The sequence below is a fragment of the Petromyzon marinus genome, chromosome 65, assembly GCF_048934315.1.
Source record: "Petromyzon marinus isolate PM22_M1 ecotype Great Lakes invasive population chromosome 65, UKy_Petmar_22M1.pri1.0, whole genome shotgun sequence".
Classification (NCBI taxonomy): Eukaryota; Metazoa; Chordata; class Hyperoartia; order Petromyzontiformes; family Petromyzontidae; genus Petromyzon; species Petromyzon marinus.
In genome coordinates this window covers 1,619,901-1,640,387 of record NC_133731.1, presented here as the reverse complement: position 1 = coordinate 1,640,387, position 20,487 = coordinate 1,619,901, and positions in this window count along the sequence as shown.

Genomic DNA, 20,487 nt, shown 5'->3' with positions numbered 1-20,487 from the left:
GTCCCCAAACGACCTGCTTGTCAGTTTTGATGTGGTGTCCTTGTTCACCAAAGTCCCGGTACCTGACACCATCGCTATCATTGAAGACCTGGTTCATCAAGGACTGCATACTGATGTACCCCCCCTGGTGAGACATTGCTTAACCAACACATACTTCACCTGGAATGGAACTTTCTACAAACAAACTGAGGGCACCCCAATGGGCTCCCCCCTATCTCCGGTTGTAGCCAACGTATTCATGGAAAAATTTGAAACTGACGCCATCCAGACTGCCACTCTACGCCCGACCTTATGGAAGAGGTACGTTGATGACACCTTTGTCATCTGGCCACATGGCCAGCCTGCTCTAGACCAATTCCGCGACCACATCAATTCCATACACCCAGCCATCAGATTTACCATGGAGGTCGAAAAAGATGGCAAACTACCCTTTCTGGATGTCTTAATTAAAAGGAGACATGATGGTTCAATGAGCCACTCTGTCTACAGGAAAGCTACCCATACAGATGCTTACTTGAAACCGGATTCCCACCACCATCCATCCCAGAAGAACTGCCTCATCAAGACTCTATACCATAGAGCCCAATGCATTTCCGACCAGGAACACATTACCAGTGAACTCAAGCACGTACACCAGGCTCTCAGGGCTAATGGCTACTCCGACTACACAATCCGCAAAGCCATCACTCCAGTCATGAAGAAGGATCCTCTTGTGGAGCCACTCAAAACCATCACCTTACCCTACATTGCAGGGGTCACTAAAAAGATCTCCAAAATCCTGAATAAACACAAGATCCAGGTCCGATTCAACACAGTACACAAAATCCGTGATTTAGTTCCATCTGTAAAAGATGCTCTTCCAGACATACAGTACCCAGGCGTTTACAAACTAAAGTGCCTCTGTGGTAGTAGCTACATTGGAGAAACCAAAAGACATATCTCGGACCGCATCCGCGAACATAAAGCAGACTTGAAACACGGTAAGACGAACTCCTCTGCCGTGGCAGACCACTGTTACAATTCAGTGGGCTCACATGACATTGACTTCTCCAAGACGGAGGTTCTTTGCAAACCAACCGGCTACCATGAGAGATTCGTTCATGAGGCCATTCACATATACAAGCACAGAGACAATTTCAACCGAGAAGATGGATTCAGGCTTAGTAACCACTGGAAAGATGTGTTAAATCATTTCTGTTCTTAATTAATTGTAATTTTACGATGTCCTTCAGACCGCAGCTCTTTCGCCAGCATTGCCTCTTAATACCTCTCACACCACGGTTAATGGTATGGTTTACAACATGGAGCATACTAGGGCCTCGCAGCTGTCTCTCTCCCCCTCCTCTGTTCCGACCATGGACGAACTCGTCCGTCTGAACGGGGCCCATAGCTATCCGTGGTACGGAAATTTGAGGGTAAGAATCCACCCATTTTTTCGCCATATAGCATTGTGATATATAACGACTTATGGTTGGTAGCTTAGCTGATTGGAGAATATAGAGTTTATTGATAACATGAAAGTAATTGATATTTTAGTTTTTATTGGTTCACTATATAGTACTGTGAATAGCTCAGATGTGTAGTCATTTCTGTGACCAGTCACTAGCAAATCACCCAGTTATTTCAATGCTAAATTCGCCTAGTTATTTCAATGCTAAATTCTCCTGTTTGATTTGTACTAAGTGCCTCGGTGAATGTGTATGCTCTGACTTCAACGTAGCTATTTCTGTAGCAGTTACAAGCGAATCACTCAGCCATTTCAATGCTAAATTCTATGCTAATCCCATTGTCAAGGGGTGCCTCTGCGGATGTGTATGCCTTAACTTAGCTATTTCAATGCTAAATTCTATGCTAATTCCTTTTAACAATGGGTGCCTCTGCGGATGTGTATGCTTTAACTTTTAACATAGCTATTTCTGTGACTAATCATTCAGCCATTTCAATGCTAAATTTTATGCTAATTCCTGTGTCAAGGCTCTTTGTTCCTCTCACACAGCTTAAAAGCCGTGATCTGAACGTGGCTCTCTCACTCCAGCGCTGTCCTACCAGACAGTCTCGCCCCCTTCACCTGATGAAGGCCGCTTGTGTTGTGGCCGAAACGTCGTGAGAATATTATTGTGTTATTTTATTTTATCAATTTATTATTTTATTCTCATTCTACGTGACTTTACCGAAAGAACCAAAGAAGATGAATCATTGCAGTCACGAAAGCTTTAAATCGAAATAAAATTATTGTAAAACAATAAAATTGTTATTCTTGGTTCGTTGGGTAAAGTCACCACCTCGTCGAAGGGAAACAATAAAATAATAAAAAAATATAAAACAATAAAATTCTCACGACGTTTCAAGAAATGTTTTTGCTGTGGTTTTCACACCTGATGATGATTGCTTCTTGTGTTGCAGTCGAAACGTCGTGAGAATTTTATTGTTTTATATATTTTTTAAAATTATTTTATTGCTTCCCTTCTAACGTGGTGGTGACTTTACCGAAAGAACCAAGAATATGAATAAGGAGATGCTCGGTGTAGTCGGCATTTTGAGTTTATTTTTTTTGTTTTGTTTTGTTTTTCAATGCTTTGATTTATGTGCCCCCCACCCCCCACCCCCCTGTTTAAATGAAATATTTTATTAATCACCAATTAAAGTTTGCTCCCAGCATTCACCACCATCAACCACCACCACCACCACCACAGTCATCACAATCATCATCATCATCACTCGAGCAGTAATCACCACTTGGCTTTTGAATAATCATCATCATCATCAGCTGGTGTCCTTTGAATGTCCTGGACCCCGACATGCGAACGTGGGATTTCCACATCCGCCGAACGCGACTTCGCTTTCCAACCATCAGCAGCAGCTGGAGTCTCTCTCCCTCTCTCCCTCCCTGACTGCTGCTATGGGGCCGCCCATAAATGACGTCACGCGATTTTGGAGGATTTCTGACCCCCCCCCCCCTCGTCACACGGCGTCACAAAAAGTCAGACCCCCCCCCCCTCCAATATGACGTCATAAAACTCTACCCCCCCAAAAAATATATATGTATAAAACATGCTTCAAATCGCTGTAAACTATTGTTGTCATTGTAGTTGCGTGTTTAATGTGGCGCTGCACTCTGATGTTGTAGGTAGAAAACATTTATTAACAAAGTCTATTTAATTAAGTAGACCTTGACGTCTATATTTATTTAAAGTTGCGCATTTTGATGTGACGTCACATTTCTCAAACACTCCCTCGTCACAAATGTCTGACCCCCACCCCGCTCCGAGGTACGTGACGTCATTTATGGACGGCCCCTATACGTTTCCACGTGATGATGATGATGATGACAAGCCCACTTGGTTGAGCTTTCATTTTAAATGTTGTGCAGCTAGGTAGTTCAGCGGGGCTTTACTTGGTGAGATAAAACCCTAAAAACAATGTCGTTTGCGGTTCATCAAAGCTCTGCTGATTTGGCATCTCTGAGAGCAGGGGGTCACCTCCTGCTCAGCCGCGGAGATGACACCGCTGTCTCATAGAAACACAGAGACCCACAGACTAACTACACAGAGACACATAGAGTCACTACACAGAGACCCATAGACTCATCACACAGAGACACATAGAGTCGCTACACAGAGACCCATAGAATCACTACACAGAGACCACAGACTAACTACACAGAGACCCATAGAGTCACTACACAGAGACCCATAGACTAACTACACAGAGACACATAGAGTCACTACACAGAGACCCATAGAGTCACTACACAGAGACCCACAGACTCACTACACAGAGATACATAGAGTCACTACACAGAGACACATAGAGTCACTACACAGAGACACATAGACTCATCACACAGAGACCCATGGAGTCACTACACAGAGACACATAGACTAACTACACAGAGACACATAGAGTCACTACACAGAGACACATAGACTCACTACACAGAGACACATAGACTAACTACACAGAGACCCATAGACTAACTACACAGAGACCCATAGACTCACTACACAGAGACACATAGACTAACTACACAGAGACCCATAGACTCACTACACAGAGACACATAGACTCACCACACAGAGACCCATAGACTCACTACACAGAGACCCATAGACTCAACACGCAGATACCCATAGAGTCACTACACAGAGACACAAAGACTCACCACACAGAGACCCATAGACTCACTACACAGAGACACATAGAGTCACTACACAGAGACACATAGAGTCACTACACAGAGACCCATAGAGTCACTACACAGAGACACATAGACTCATCACACAGAGACCCACAGACTAACTACACAGAGACCCATAGACTCACTACACAGAGACCCATAGACTAACAACACAGAGACACATAGACTCATCACACAGAGACCCACAGACTAACTACACAGAGACCCATAGACTCATCACACAGAGACCCACAGACTAACTACACAGAGACACAGACTCACTACACAGATGCCCATAGAGTCACTACACAGAGACCCACAGACAAACTACACAGAGGCACATAGAGTCACTACACAGAGACACATAGAGTCACTGCACAGAGACCCATAGACTCGCCACGCAGAGACCCATAGAGTCACTACCCAGAGACCCACAGACTAACTACACAGAGACCCATAGAGTCACTACAGAGAGACCCATAGACTCGCCACGCAGAGACCCATAGACTCACTACACAGAGACACATAGACTCACTACACAGATACCTATAGAGTCACCAAACAGAGACCCATAGACTCACCACACAGAGACCCATAGATTCATTCCACAGAGGCCCATAGACTCATCACATATAGACCTATAGACTCACTAGAAAGAGACCCATAGACTCACTACACAGAGAACCATAGACTCACCACACAGATACCCGTAGACTCATCACACAGAGACCCATAGACTCACCACACAGAGACCCACAGACTCACCACACAGAGACTTATAGAGACACCACACAGAGACCCATTGACTCACCACACAGAGACCCATAGATTCACCACACAGAGAGCCATAGACTCATCACACATAGATCCATAGACTAACTACACAGAGACCCATAGACTCACCACACAGAGACCCATAGACTCATCACACAGATACACATAGAGTCACTACACAGAGACCCATAGAGTCACTACACAGAGACACATAGACTCATCACACAGAGACCCACAGACTAACTACACAGAGACCCATAGACTCACTACACAGAGACCCATAGACTAACAACACAGAGACACATAGACTCATCACACAGAGACCCACAGACTAACTACACAGAGACACAGACTCACTACACAGATACCCATAGAGTCACTACACAGAGACCCACAGACAAACTACACAGAGACACATAGAGTAACTACACAGAGACACATAGAGTCACTGCACAGAGACCCATAGACTCGCCACGCAGCGACCCATAGAGTCACTACACAGAGACCCACAGACTAACTACACAGAGACCAATAGAGTCAATACAGAGAGACCCATAGACGCGCCACGCAGAGACCCATAGACTCACTACACAGAGACACATAGACTCACTACACAGATACCTATAGAGTCACCAAACAGAGACCCATAGACTCACCACACAGAGACCCATAGATTCATCACACAGAGGCCCATAGACTCATCACATATAGACCCATAGACTCACTAGAAAGAGACCCATAGACTCACTACACAGAGAACCATAGACTCACCACACAGATACCTGTAGACTCATCACACAGAGACCCATAGACTCACTACACAGAGACCCATAGACTCACTACACAGAGACCAGTTGACTCACTACACAGAGACACATAGACTCACTTCACAGAGACCCATAGACTCACTACACAGATACCTATAGAGTCACCACACAGAGACCCACAGACTCACCACACAGAGACTTATAGAGACACCACACAGAGACCCATTGACTCACCACACAGAGACCCATAGATTCACCACACAGAGAGCCATAGACTCATCACACATAGATCCATAGACTAACTACACAGAGACCCATAGACTCACCACACAGAGACCCATAGACTCATCACACAGATACACATAGAGTCACTACACAGAGACCTATAGACTAACTACACAGAGACACATAGACTCACTACACAGAGACCCATAGAGTCACTACACAGAGACCCATAGAGTCACTACACAGAGACCCATACAGTCACTACACAGAGACCCATAGACTCACTACACAGAGACCCATAGACTCACTACACAGAGACACACAGACTAACCACACAGAGACACATAGAGTCACTACACAGAGACACATAGAGTCACTACACAGAGACACATAGAGTCACTACACAGAGACACATAGACTAACTACACAGAGACCCATAGACTCACCACACAGAGACCCATAGACTCATCACACAGAGACACATAGAGTCACTACACAGAGACCCATAGACTAACTACACAGATACACATAGACTCACTACACAGAGACCCATAGAGTCACTACACAGAGACCCATAGAGTCACTACACAGAGACCCATAGAGTCACTACACAGAGACCCATAGACTAACTACACAGAGACACATAGAGTCATCACACAGTGACCCATAGACTACACAGAAACCCATAGACTCATCACACAGAAACCCACAGACTAACTACAGAGAGAAACATAGAGTCGCTACACAGAGACCCGTAGAGTCACTACACAGAGACACATAGACTCACTACACAGAGACCCATAGACTAACTACACAGAGACCCATAGACTCATCACACAGAGACCCACAGACTAACTACACAGAGACACAGACTCACCACACAAAGAGCCATAGACTAACTACACAGAGACACATAGACTCATCACACAGAGACCCACAGACTAACTACACAGAGACCGATAGAGTCACTACACAGAGACCCATAGACTAACTACACAGAGACACATAGACTCATCACACAGAGACGCACAGACTAACTACACAGAGACCGATAGACTAATCACACAGAGACCCATAGACTCATCACACAGAGACCCACAGACTAAGTACATAGAGACCCATAGACTCACTACACAGAGACACATAGAGTCACTACACAGAGACACATAGACTAACTACACAGAGACCCATAGACTCACTACACAGAGACACATAGACTCACCACAGAGAGACCCATAGACTCACTACACAGAGACCCACAGACTAACTACACAGAGACCCATAAAGTCACTACACAGAGACACATAGAATCACTACACAGAGACACATAGACTCATCACACAGAGACCCACAGACTAACTACACAGAGATCCATAGACTCATCAAACAGAGACCCACATACTAACTACACAGAGACCCATATAGTCACTACACAGAGACAAATAGAGTCACTACACAGAGACCCATAGACTCACTACACAGAGACACATAGACTCACTACACAGATACCTATAGAGTCACCACACAGATACCAATAGACTCACTACACAGAGACCCATAGACTCACCACACAGAGACCCATAGATTCACCACACAGAGAGCCATAGACTCATCACACATAGACCCATAGACTCACCACACAGAGAGCCATAGACTCACCACACAGAGACCCATAGACTCATCACACAGAGACCCATAGAGTCACCACACAGAGACCCATAGAGCCACCACACAGAGACCCATAGACTCATCACACAGAGACCCATAGAGTCACCACACAGAGACCCATAGACTCATCACACAGAGACCCATAAATTAATCACACAGAGGCCCATAGCCTCATCACACATAGACCCATAGACTCACTAGACAGAGACCCATAGATTCACTACACAGAGACCCATAGATTCACCACACAGAGACTCATAGAGTCACCACACAGAGACCCATAGAGTCACCACACAGAGACCCATAGAGTCACCACACAGATACCAACAGACTCATCACACAGAGACCCATAGACTAATCACACAGAGACCCATAGCCTCATCACACAGAGACCAACAGACTCATCACACAGAGACCCATAGACTAATCACACACAGACCCATAGACTCATCACCCAGAGACCCATAGACTCATCACACAAAGACCCACAGACTCATCACAACAGAGACCCACAGTCTCATCACACAGAGACCCATAGACTCACCACACAGCGACCCACAGACTCACCACACAGAGACCCATAGACTCATCACACAGAGACCCATAGACTCATCAGAACAGAGACCCATAGACTCACCACACAGAGACCCATTGACCTAACCAAGCCCGTCCGCCTTTATCTTCCGAGTTGGCGATGTTTTACACACCTCACCTGGTCCTCATTTTCAGGCTGAGTCGACCTAGAAGTGACACAGGACCAGTTCCGATAATCATCACCCACCGGCGCTGGTGGTCGTGAGCAGGAATCGAACTTGGGTCGCCAGGTTCGTCGCACAGCGCGCTAACCGCTACACCACCGCTCCCCACACAAAGACAAAGATCCCCCGTGTAGCCTCAACAGACTGTAGGGGCAAGTGCTGTTAGCGAGCACCTATGAAGGCCGGCAAGGCACACGAGGGGGTGGGTGGCCAGCACCACGCCCGACCGCCTTTGTCTCCCCAGTGGCGATGTTTACACAACGCACCAGGTTCTCATTTGAGGCTGAGTCGACCTAGGGGAGGCCCAGGAACGGTTCAGATGATCGTCACCGATGTTGGCCATGAGCGGGAATCGAACTTCGTGCCTGCCGGGTTCGTAGCGCAAAGTAGCGCTAACCACTACACCACCGCTCCCCACACCGCTCCACACACACGCAGACAACACACACAACAACAACAACAACCGCCATTCGCCAGTAAGTCGGGGTGACGTCACCACGACGCTTGTGCCAGGCCATGTGCACCTTGAGGCCACGTGAAGTGTCGAACGCCCGCTGGCAGGAGGTCACGGGGCAGACCCAGGTGCCACGGGTCGACTGACTGAGATGACACACACACACACAATGACACAAACAGACACACACACTGACACACACACACACTGACACACAGACACACACTGACACAAACAGACACACACACTGACACACACACACACACTAATACACACTAATACACACACTGACACACAGACACACACTCATTGTTCAAGCCTCCTCATCCTATCAAGCGACAAATATCAATTGGGTAGTATTCATTTCTCAAGGAAGTACATGAAGCCATAGCATTGCATCCAAACCTATGCCTCGGGGCACGTTGAAGAAAACTAAACACACAAACACACTCCACTCACACACACTCCACACACACTCCACACACACACACTCCACACACTCACTCCACACACACACACTCCACACACACTCCACACACACTCCACACACACACACTCCACACACACTCCACACACAGACACTCCACACACACTCCACACACACACACTCCACACACTCACACTCCACACACACACTCCACACACACACTCCACACACACTCTCCACACACACTCCACACACACACACTCCACACACACTCCACACACACACACTCCACACACACACACACACTCCACACACACCACACACACCCACACTCCACACACACACACTCCACACACACTCCACACACACACACTCCACACACTCTCCACACACTACACACACTCCACACACACTCCACACACACACTCTCCACACACACTCCACACACACACTCCACACACACTCCACACACAGACACTCCACACACACACACACACTCCACACACACACACTCCACACAAACACACTCCACACACTCTCCACACACACACACTCCACACACACACTCTACACACACACTCCACACACACACACACTCCACACACACCACACACACACTCCACACACACACTCCACACACACTCCACACACACACACTCCACAAACACTCTACAGACACTCCACACACACACTCGACACACACACACTCCACACACACACTCGACACACACACACTCCACACACACACACTCCACACACACACCCTCCACACACAAACACACTCCACACATACAACACACACACACTCCACACAGACACTCCACACACACTCTACACACACTCCACACACACTCCACACACACTCACTCCACACACACTCCACACACACACTCCACACACACACTCCACACACACACACTCCACACACACACACTCCACACACACACACTCCACACACAAACACACTCCACACACACTCCACACATACTACACACACACACTCCACACAGATACTCCACACACACACACACTCCACACACACACACTCCACACACACTCCACACACACTCCACACACACACACACTCCACACACAAACACACTCCACACACACTCCACACATACTACACACACACACTCCACACAGATACTCCACACACACTCTACACACACTCCACACACACACTCCACACACACACTCCACACACACACTCCACACACACACTCCACACACACACTCCACACACACACTCCACACACACACTCCACACACACACTCCACACACACACTCCACACACACACACTCCACACACACTCCACACACACACACTCCACACACACTCCACACACTCCACACACACACTCCACACACACTTCACACACAGACACTCCACACACACACACACACACTCCACACACACACACTCCACACAAACACACTCCACACACTCTCCACACACACACACTCCACACACTCACTCCACACACACACTCTACACACACACACACTCCACACACACACACTCCGCACACACACACTCCACACATACTACACACACACACTCCACACATACTACACACACACACTCCACACAGATACTCCACACACACTCTACACACACTCTACACACACACTCCACACACACACTCCACACACACACTCCACACACTCCACACAGACACTCTCCACACACACACACACTCCACACACACACACTCCACACACACACTCCACACTCCACACACTCCACACACTCTCCACACACTCCACACACACTCCACACACACTCACTCCACACACACTCCACACACACTCTCCACACACACACTCCACACACACACACACTCCGCACACACACACTCCACACACACACACACTCCACACACACTCCACACATACTACACACACACTCCACACAGACACTCCACACACACACACACTCCACACACACACACTCCACACACACACACACTCCACACACACTCCACACATACTACACACACACACTCCACACAGACACTCCACACACACACACTCCACACACTCTCCACACACACACACACACTCCACACACACTCCACACATACTACACACACACACTCCACACAGACACTCCACACACACACACACTCCACACACACACACTCCACACACACTCCACACACACTCTACACACACTCCACACACACACTCCACACACACACTCCACACACACACTCCACACACACTCTACACACACACTCCACACACACACTCCACACACACACACACTCCACACACACACACTCCGCACACACACACTCCACACACACACACTCCGCACACACACACTCCACACATACTACACACACACACTCCACACATACTACACACACACACTCCACACAGATACTCCACACACACTCTACACACACTCCACACACACACTCCACACACACACTCTACACACACACTCCACACACACTCTACACACACTCCACACACACACTCCACACACACTCCACACACACACTCCACACACACACTCCACACACACACTCTACACACACTCCACACACACACTCTACACACACACTCCACACACACACTCCACACACACTCCACACACACTCCACACACACACTCCACACACACACTCCACACACACACACACTCCACACACACACACTCCACACACACACACTCCACAAACACTCTACAGACACTCCACACACACACTCGACACACACACACACTCCACACACACACTCGACACACACACACTCCACACACACATACTCCACACACACACCCTCCACACACAAACACACTCCACACATACAACACACACACACTCCACACACACACACTCCACACACACACACTCCACACACAAACACACTCCACACACACTCCACACACACTCACTCCACACACACTCCACACACACACTCCACACACACACTCCACACACACACTCCACACACACTCCACACACACACTCCACACACACACTCCACACACACACTCTACACACACTCCACACACACACTCTACACACACACTCCACACACACACTCCACACACACACTCTACACACACACTCCACACACACACTCCACACACACTCCACACACACTCCACACAGCCTCAACACTGACACACAGTCTCAACACTGACACACAAACTCCAAATTTACAGACAGATGTCAGGGTCAGGATCGAATTCCGCGACCTCCTGCACACCAGGCGAGGAGTTAACATCTCGTGCACACTGCCCTGCTCATCCACAATCAGGGCCAATGAACGTTGGAAATTCTTTCTCATTTTGATTCGAAACCACAATCAGCTCCCCCCCCCACTCAACCCCACCCCACCACACTCCACCACGCACCCCTACACACCACCCAGCCCACTCCTACACACCACACCCCCATCCCCACCACAACACACACCACCACACCACCCAGCCCACCCCTACACACCACCCAGCCCACCCCTACACACCACCCAGCCCACTCCTACACACCACACCCCCATCCCCACCACAACACACACCACCACACCACCCAGCCCACCCCTACACACCACCCAGCCCACCCCTACACACCACCCAGCCCACCCCTACACACCACCCAGCCCACCCCTACACACCACACCCCCATCCCTACACACCACCCAGCCCACCCCTACACACCACCCAGCCCACCCCTACACACCACCCAGCCCACCCCTACACACCACCCAGCCCACCCCTACACACCACCCAGCCCACCCCTACACACCACCCAGCCACTCCTACACACCACACCCCCATCCCTACACACCACCCAGCCCACCCCTACACACCACACCCCCATCCCCACCACAACACACCACCCAGCCCACCCCTACACACCACCCAGCCCACTCCTACACACCACCCAGCCCACCCCTACACACCACCCAGCCCACTCCTACACACCACACCCCATCCCCACCACAACACCCAGCCCACCCCACCACACCCCACACTCCACCACACCCCCCACCCCCACCCCACCCCCTTCTCCACCCCACTCCACCCCACCCCACCCCCACCAACCCACCACCCAACCCCCACCCTCCACCCCCCACCACTCCACCCCCACCTCGCTCCCGATGTTTTCCTCCACAATCTGAATGTGCGGATATTGTTGTGAGCAGCAGTAGCAGCAGCAGAAGAAGAAAAATAAATATCCTAGGCCGCGTAATTGGAACGCAATTGTATTAACGTGATGGATTGCACTATGCTTGCTCACGCGCGTGTGCGTGTGTGTGCGTGTGTGTGCGCGTGTGGGTTATTTAAAAATTGAATTACGTTACGTAAATGTATACTAATATATTTACGTATATATAGACAAAGATGTTCCCCCTCCCCCCGTATAACCTTCACCGCCTCAGACGCTACTTCCCTCCCCGCCGCACTGTCGCAGGTAACATTCAATCCGCAACACGACCAATGGTACAAATTACGTTCAACGATTCATGCCGATGGTACGGAGTCATTTGGCCGTGGCTTTACCGTGGCCAGGAATGCAAGAGCGGGAGTCGACCGATTTTTGTTACGATACCGAGCAACGATCGAGCAACGATCGGTCTCCGGTCGAGCACCGATCGAGCAGCGATCGAGCACCGATCGATCACCGTTCGAGCACTGATTGAGCACCGATCGAGCACCGATCGATCACCAATCAATCACCGATCGAGCAACAATCGACCACCGATCGAGCACCGATCGACCACCGATCGATCACCAATCAATCACCGATCGAGCACCAATCGACCACCGATCAATCACCGATCAATCACCAATTGGGCACCGATCGACCACCGATCGAGCACCGATCGAACACCGATCGAGCACCAATCAATCACCAATCAATCACCGATCGAGCACCGATCGACCACCGATCAATCACCGATCAATCACCAATTGGGCACCGATCGACCACCGATCGAGCACCGATCGACCACCGTTCGAGCAACGATTGATCACAAATTGAACACCGATCGAGCACCGATCGATCACCATTCGATCACCAATCGATCACCGATCGACCACCGGTCAATCACCGATCGACCACCGATCGATCTCTGATCGAGCAGCGTACGTACGGCCCGTGACATTTCGAGCATGTTGGCCTGCATGTGTTCGAGCGCGGATCGAGCGCGGATCGAGCTGTGATATTTTTTTCAACGAGCAAAAAAATTTGTTTCAACCGTCGGAGCGATGGCTGCCGCGTGCCCTCTGGATCTCGTGGGACGAGTTGCGGATCTCCGATTCCCTTACCCCTCCCCGCCCCCTCTCCACTCCTCCCTGTCCCTCCCACCGCAGCCCTTCCGTGACCCCCCCGGCCCCCTCTCACTCACTGCTCAATCCTCGTGGCAATTTGCCCCGTGCCGTCTAAATCGCCGACCGCGGCGCTCGTCCACGAAGGGACGGCGCCTCGCCGCTGACCTTTGTCGTGGAGCGTGAAGCCATCGTCGGGCGGAAAGCCTCGACCGGCCGTGTTGACAGTCCTGAAGCTTTGGTGACCGGAGGAATTGCTCCCGTGATTCTTTCGAAAGAAAAGAAGTCGAGCGATAGAGCACGGCGTTTCCATCGCAGCGCAAGCGATCGTCATCAGGTAGAACTTGATTTGAGAGAGAGAGAGAGAGAGGCGAAACACAGACACGGAGACACACACACACACAACACTGACAGCACAGAGACTCTGCGTGTTTATGTTGTGTGTGTGTCTCTCTCTCTCTCTGTGTGTCTGTGTTGTAGCTCTCTATCTCTCTGCTTGTGTGTCTGTCTGTGTGTCTCTGTGTGTGTGTGTCTATGTTGTGTGTGTCTGTGTGTCTATGTTGTGTGTGTCTGTGTGTCTATGTTGTGTGTCTCTTTCTGTGTGTCTGTGTTGTTTCTCTCTGCTTGTGCGTCTGTCTGTGTGTCTCTGTGTGTCTATGTTGTGTGTCTCTCTCTCTCTCTGTGTGACTGTGTGTCTATGTTGTGTGTCTCGCTCTGTGTGTCTCTGCGTTGAATCTCTCTCTATCTGCTTGTGTGTCTGTCTGTGTGTCTATGTTGTGTGTCTCTCTCTCTCTCTCTCTGAGTCTCAGTGTGTGTGTCTCTATGTGTCTCTGTGTCTATGTTGTGTGTCTCTCTCTTTGTGTGTATCTGTGTGTGTGTCTCTGTGTGTCTCTGCGTGTCTATGTTGTGTGTCTTTTTATCTGTGTCTGTGTGTCTCTGTGTGTGTCTGTCTGTGTGTCTACGTTGTGTGTCTCTCTGTGTGTGTCTCTGCGTTGTCTTTCTCTGCTTGTGTGTCTGTGTGTCTCTGTGTTGTCTCTGTGTGGCGGTGACGTCACTGCGACGCTTGTGCCAGGCCATGTGCACCTTGAGGCCACGTGAAGTGTCGAACGCCCGCTGGCAGGAGGTCACGGGGCAGACCCAGGAGCCACGGGTCGACTGACTGAGATGATGATGCACCACCTGTGCCCCCTACTGTGCCAACCTGCTGTGCTTTAGCCACCCGGCGCTCCGCTCGTTGTTGTGAGCGTCGCTCCTCCGCCCTCCGTTGTTGTTGGAGGGCGACTGCCTCGAACTGCCCAGTAGCATTCTTCACGAGCCTCCTCCACAGAGGCCGATCTTGACAGCGCTGGTACCAGTCATCGGCAAGTCCACTCAGCTCCACGTCCTGCTGTTCCACGTCACTCCATCTCTTCTCTAGCCTCGATCCGGCCGAACAAAAGCTGTTTCGGATTGCGGTGGCTGGGCATGCGGGCTACGTGACCCAGCCAATGCAGACTTGCCTGCCGGAGGGGCTCACCGATGGGACCTTGCCCAGATCTTTCAAGGATTTGTGAGCTCCTCACACAATCCAGCCTGGTTAAACCCAGGATGGATCGTAGGCAGGCTAGCCTAAATGTTTCTAACCGGCGAAGATGTTCCATTAGGGGGGTCCACGTTTCGCAAGCGTAGAGAAGGGAGGGAATGACCGTGGCCGAGAATACCTGAAGCTTAGTGCGGAGCGACAGACCAGGTAGCTTCCACACAGTGTTACGCAACCGATGAAAAGATATTGCCGCTCGACTGATTCGGAGTGAGACCTCTGCTGTTAAACTGGAGCCAGTCATAAGCACACTGCCCAGGTATGGGAAACTCTCCACTCTCTCCACAACTGCCCCATCTCCGATTGGGAGTTTTGGGGGTGGATTGTCCGATGGTACAAAATGCCCAGACAGGTGCTTGGTTTTGGTGGTGCTGATGGTAAAGCCGCATCTCTTAGTGGCACGCTCCAGTCTCAGCAGCAGCGTCTCCAACTCCTCCTCTGAATGAGCAGCTATTACCAAATCATCGGCATACATAACGTGGTTGAGCAATAGGGAGCCATCCCTTGACCGCAACCGGGCATCGATAAGCCTCCCATTATATCTGTACCAAATGGAGATTCCCCCGCGTAGCCCTAACAAACTGTAGGGGCAAGTGCTGTTAGCGAGCACCCACACACACAGATACAAAGACAAATATTCCCCGTGTAGCCCTAACAAACTGTAGGGGCAAGTGCTGTTAGCGAGCACCCACACACGCACATATACAAATACAAAGATCCCCCGTGCAGCCTTAACAGAGTGTTGGGGCAAGTGCTGTTAGCGAGCACCTACACACACAGATACAAAGACAGATATCCCCCGTGTAGCCTTAACAGACTGTAGGGGCAAGTGCTGTTATCGAGCACCTACACACACACACAGATATAAAGACAAATATCCCCCGTGTAGCCCTAACAGAGTGTAGGGGCAAGTGCTGTTAGCGAGCACCTACACACACATACAAAGACAAATATTCCCCGTGTAGCCTTAACAGACTGTAGGGGCAAGTGCTGTTAGCGAGCACCTACACACACACAGATACAAAGACAAAGATCCCCCGTGTAGCCTTAACAGACTGTAGGGGCAAGTGCTGTTAGCGAGCACCTACACACACAGATATAAAGACAAATATCCCCCGTGTAGCCCTAACAGAGTGTAGGGGCAAGTGCTGTTAGCGAGCACCTACACACACATATACAAAGACAAAGATCCCCGTGTAGCCTTAACAGAGTGTTGGGGCAAGTGCTGTTAGCGAGCACCTACACACACATACAAAGACAAATATTCACCGTGTAGCCTTAAGAGACTGTAGGGGCAAGTGCTGTTAGCGAGCACCTACACACACACAGATACAAAAACAAAGATCCCCCGTGTAGCTTTAAGAGTGTAGGGGCAAGTGCTGTTAGCGAGTACCAACACATTCACAGATACAAAGACAAATATTCCCCGTGTAGCCCTATCAGACTGTAGGGGCAAGTGCTGTTAGCGAGCACTTACACACACAGGTACAAAGACAAAGATCCCCCGTGTAGCCTTATCAGACTGTAGGGGCAAGTGCTGTTAGCGAGCACCTACACACACACAGATACAAAGACAAACATCCCCTGTGTAGCCCTAACTTACTTTAGGGGCAAGTGCTGTTAGTGAGCACCTCTAAAGGCAGTTTCAGTTTTGTTTTCAATTTATTTATTTTGGTATAGCTCTGTGAGCCATTCGGCTCCTGAATCGGGTGCAACCGCAACAAACAATAAATAAAAACACGAACAAGAAAAACATCTTAAAGTGACTTTGTGTGACTGTGCAAACAGAAAATCCATGGGAAAAAAAGCAGCAAAATATTCGTGAAAAAAGCACCGTACACCAACGCCGTGTGCAAAAAAATCACAGTGGCATGCAGGCACCGCATAGATGCACAGACGCACACAGGAACAAAAACAAAGATCCCCCATATGGCCTTAACAGACTGTAGGGGCAAGTGCTGTTAGCGAGCACCTATGAAGGCCGGAACGGTACACGAGGGGGTGGGTGGCCAGCACCACGCCCGACCGCCTTAGTCTCCCCAGTGGCAATGTGTTTATCCATCGCACCAGGTACCCATTTGAGGCTGAGTCGACCTAGGAGACGCCCAGGACCGGTTCAGATAATCGTCACTGGTGTTGGCCGTGAGCGGGAATCGAATCCGGGTCGCCAGGTTCATAGCGCAGCGCGCTAACCGCTACACTACCGCTCCCCACACAGGAACACGCAGACACACACAGGAACACAGAGACCCACACATGAACACACAGACACACACAGGAACACAGAGACCCACACATGAACACACAGGCGCACACATGAACACACAGACGCACACAGGAACACACAGACGCACACAGGAACACACAGACGCACACAGCAACACACAGACGCACACAGGAACACACAGACGCACACAGGAACACACATACGCACACAGAAACACACAGACGCACACAGGAACACACAGACGCACACAGGAACACACAGACGCACACAGGAACACGCAGACGCACACAGGAACACACAGACGCACACAGGAACACACAGACGCACACAGGAACACACAGACGCACACACAGTTAAAGAAACGCAATAATTCCTCACCAAATCCTATTAGCAGGTAGACGTTTTATTATTATTTTTCCACTTCATTAACATTTAATTTGCTCGGCTCGTAAAAACGAGAGAGACACATTCAGACTCGTGGGTAAGGAGAGCACACACACACACAGAGAACAGAGGGTGTAGGGGCCGGCCAATATGAACCGCAGGTTTGTCGAAGAAGCAGAATCTCACACAGGGGCGAGTTGATTTCAAACACAGATTCTTGATCATAATAATCATACAGGGACCCCTCTACTTACGAACGAGTTAGGTTCCAGAGGTTTGTTCGTAAGTCCAACTTTACTCCTCTCGATTCCAAACACGTTATACGGCGTGTACACTAAAAACACGGGGAATGGCTTTAACGGTTGTATAATCTGCTGCAGATGTAGATGCCACTGGTTCTTCACGTTCTGCAGAAGTAGATGCTACTGGTTCTTCACGTTCTGCAGATGTAGATGACACTGGTTCTTCATGTTCTGTAGATGTAGATGTCACTGGTTCTTCATGTTCTGCAGATGTAGATACCACTGCTTTTTCACGTTCTGCAAATGTAGATGCCACTGGTTCTTCATGTTCTTCAGATGTAGATGTAAATGCCACGGGTTCTTCATGTTCTGCAGATGCAGATGTAGATGCCACTGGTTCTTCACGTTCTTCAGATGTAGATGCCACTGGTTCTTCACGTTCTGCAGATGTAGATGCCACTGGTTCTTCACGTTCTGCAGATGCAGATGCAACAGGTTCTTCACGTTCTGCAAATGCAGATGCCACTGGTTCTTCACGTTCTGCAGATGTAGATGCCACTGGTTCTTCACGTTCTGCAGATGCAGATGCCACTGGTTCTTCAGGTTCTGCAGATGTATATGTCACTGGTTCTTCACGTTCTGCAGATGCAGATGCCACTGGTTCTTCACGTTCTGGAGATGTAGATGCCACTGGTTCTTCACGTTCTGCAGATGCAGATGCCACTGGTTCTTCACGTTCTGCCGATGCAGATGCACTGGTTCTTCACGTTCTGCAGATGTAGATGCCACTGGTTCTTCACGTTCTGCCGATGTAGATGCCACTGGTTCTTCACGTTCTGCAGATGTAGATGCCACTGGTTCTTCACGTTCTGTAGATGTAGATGCCACTGCTTCTTCACGTTCTGCAGATGTAGATGCCACTGGTTCTACATGTTCTGCAGATGTAGATGCCACTGGTTCTTCACGTTCTTCAGATGTAGATGCCACTGGTTCTTCACGTTCTTCAGATGTAGATGCCACTGGTTCTACATGTTCTGTAGATGAAGTGCCACTGGTTCTTCATGTTCGGCAGATGTAGATGCCACTGGTTCTTGACGTTCTGTAGATGCCACTGCTTCTTCACGTTCTGCAGATGTAGATGCCACTGCTTCTTCACGTTCTGCAGATGTAGATGCCACTGGTTCTTAACGTTCTGCAGATGTAGATGCCACTGGTTCTTCACGTTCTGCAGATGTAGATGCCACTGGTTCTTCACGTTCTGTAGATGTAGATGCCACTGCTTCTTCACGTTCTGCAGATGTAGATGCCACTGGTTCTACATGTTCTGCAGATGTAGATGCCACTGGTTCTTCACGTTCTTCAGATGTAGATGCCACTGGTTCTTCACGTTCTTCAGATGTAGATGCCACTGGTTCTACATGTTCTGTAGATGAAGTGCCACTGGTTCTTCATGTTCGGCAGATGTAGATGCCACTGGTTCTTGACGTTCTGTAGATGCCACTGCTTCTTCACGTT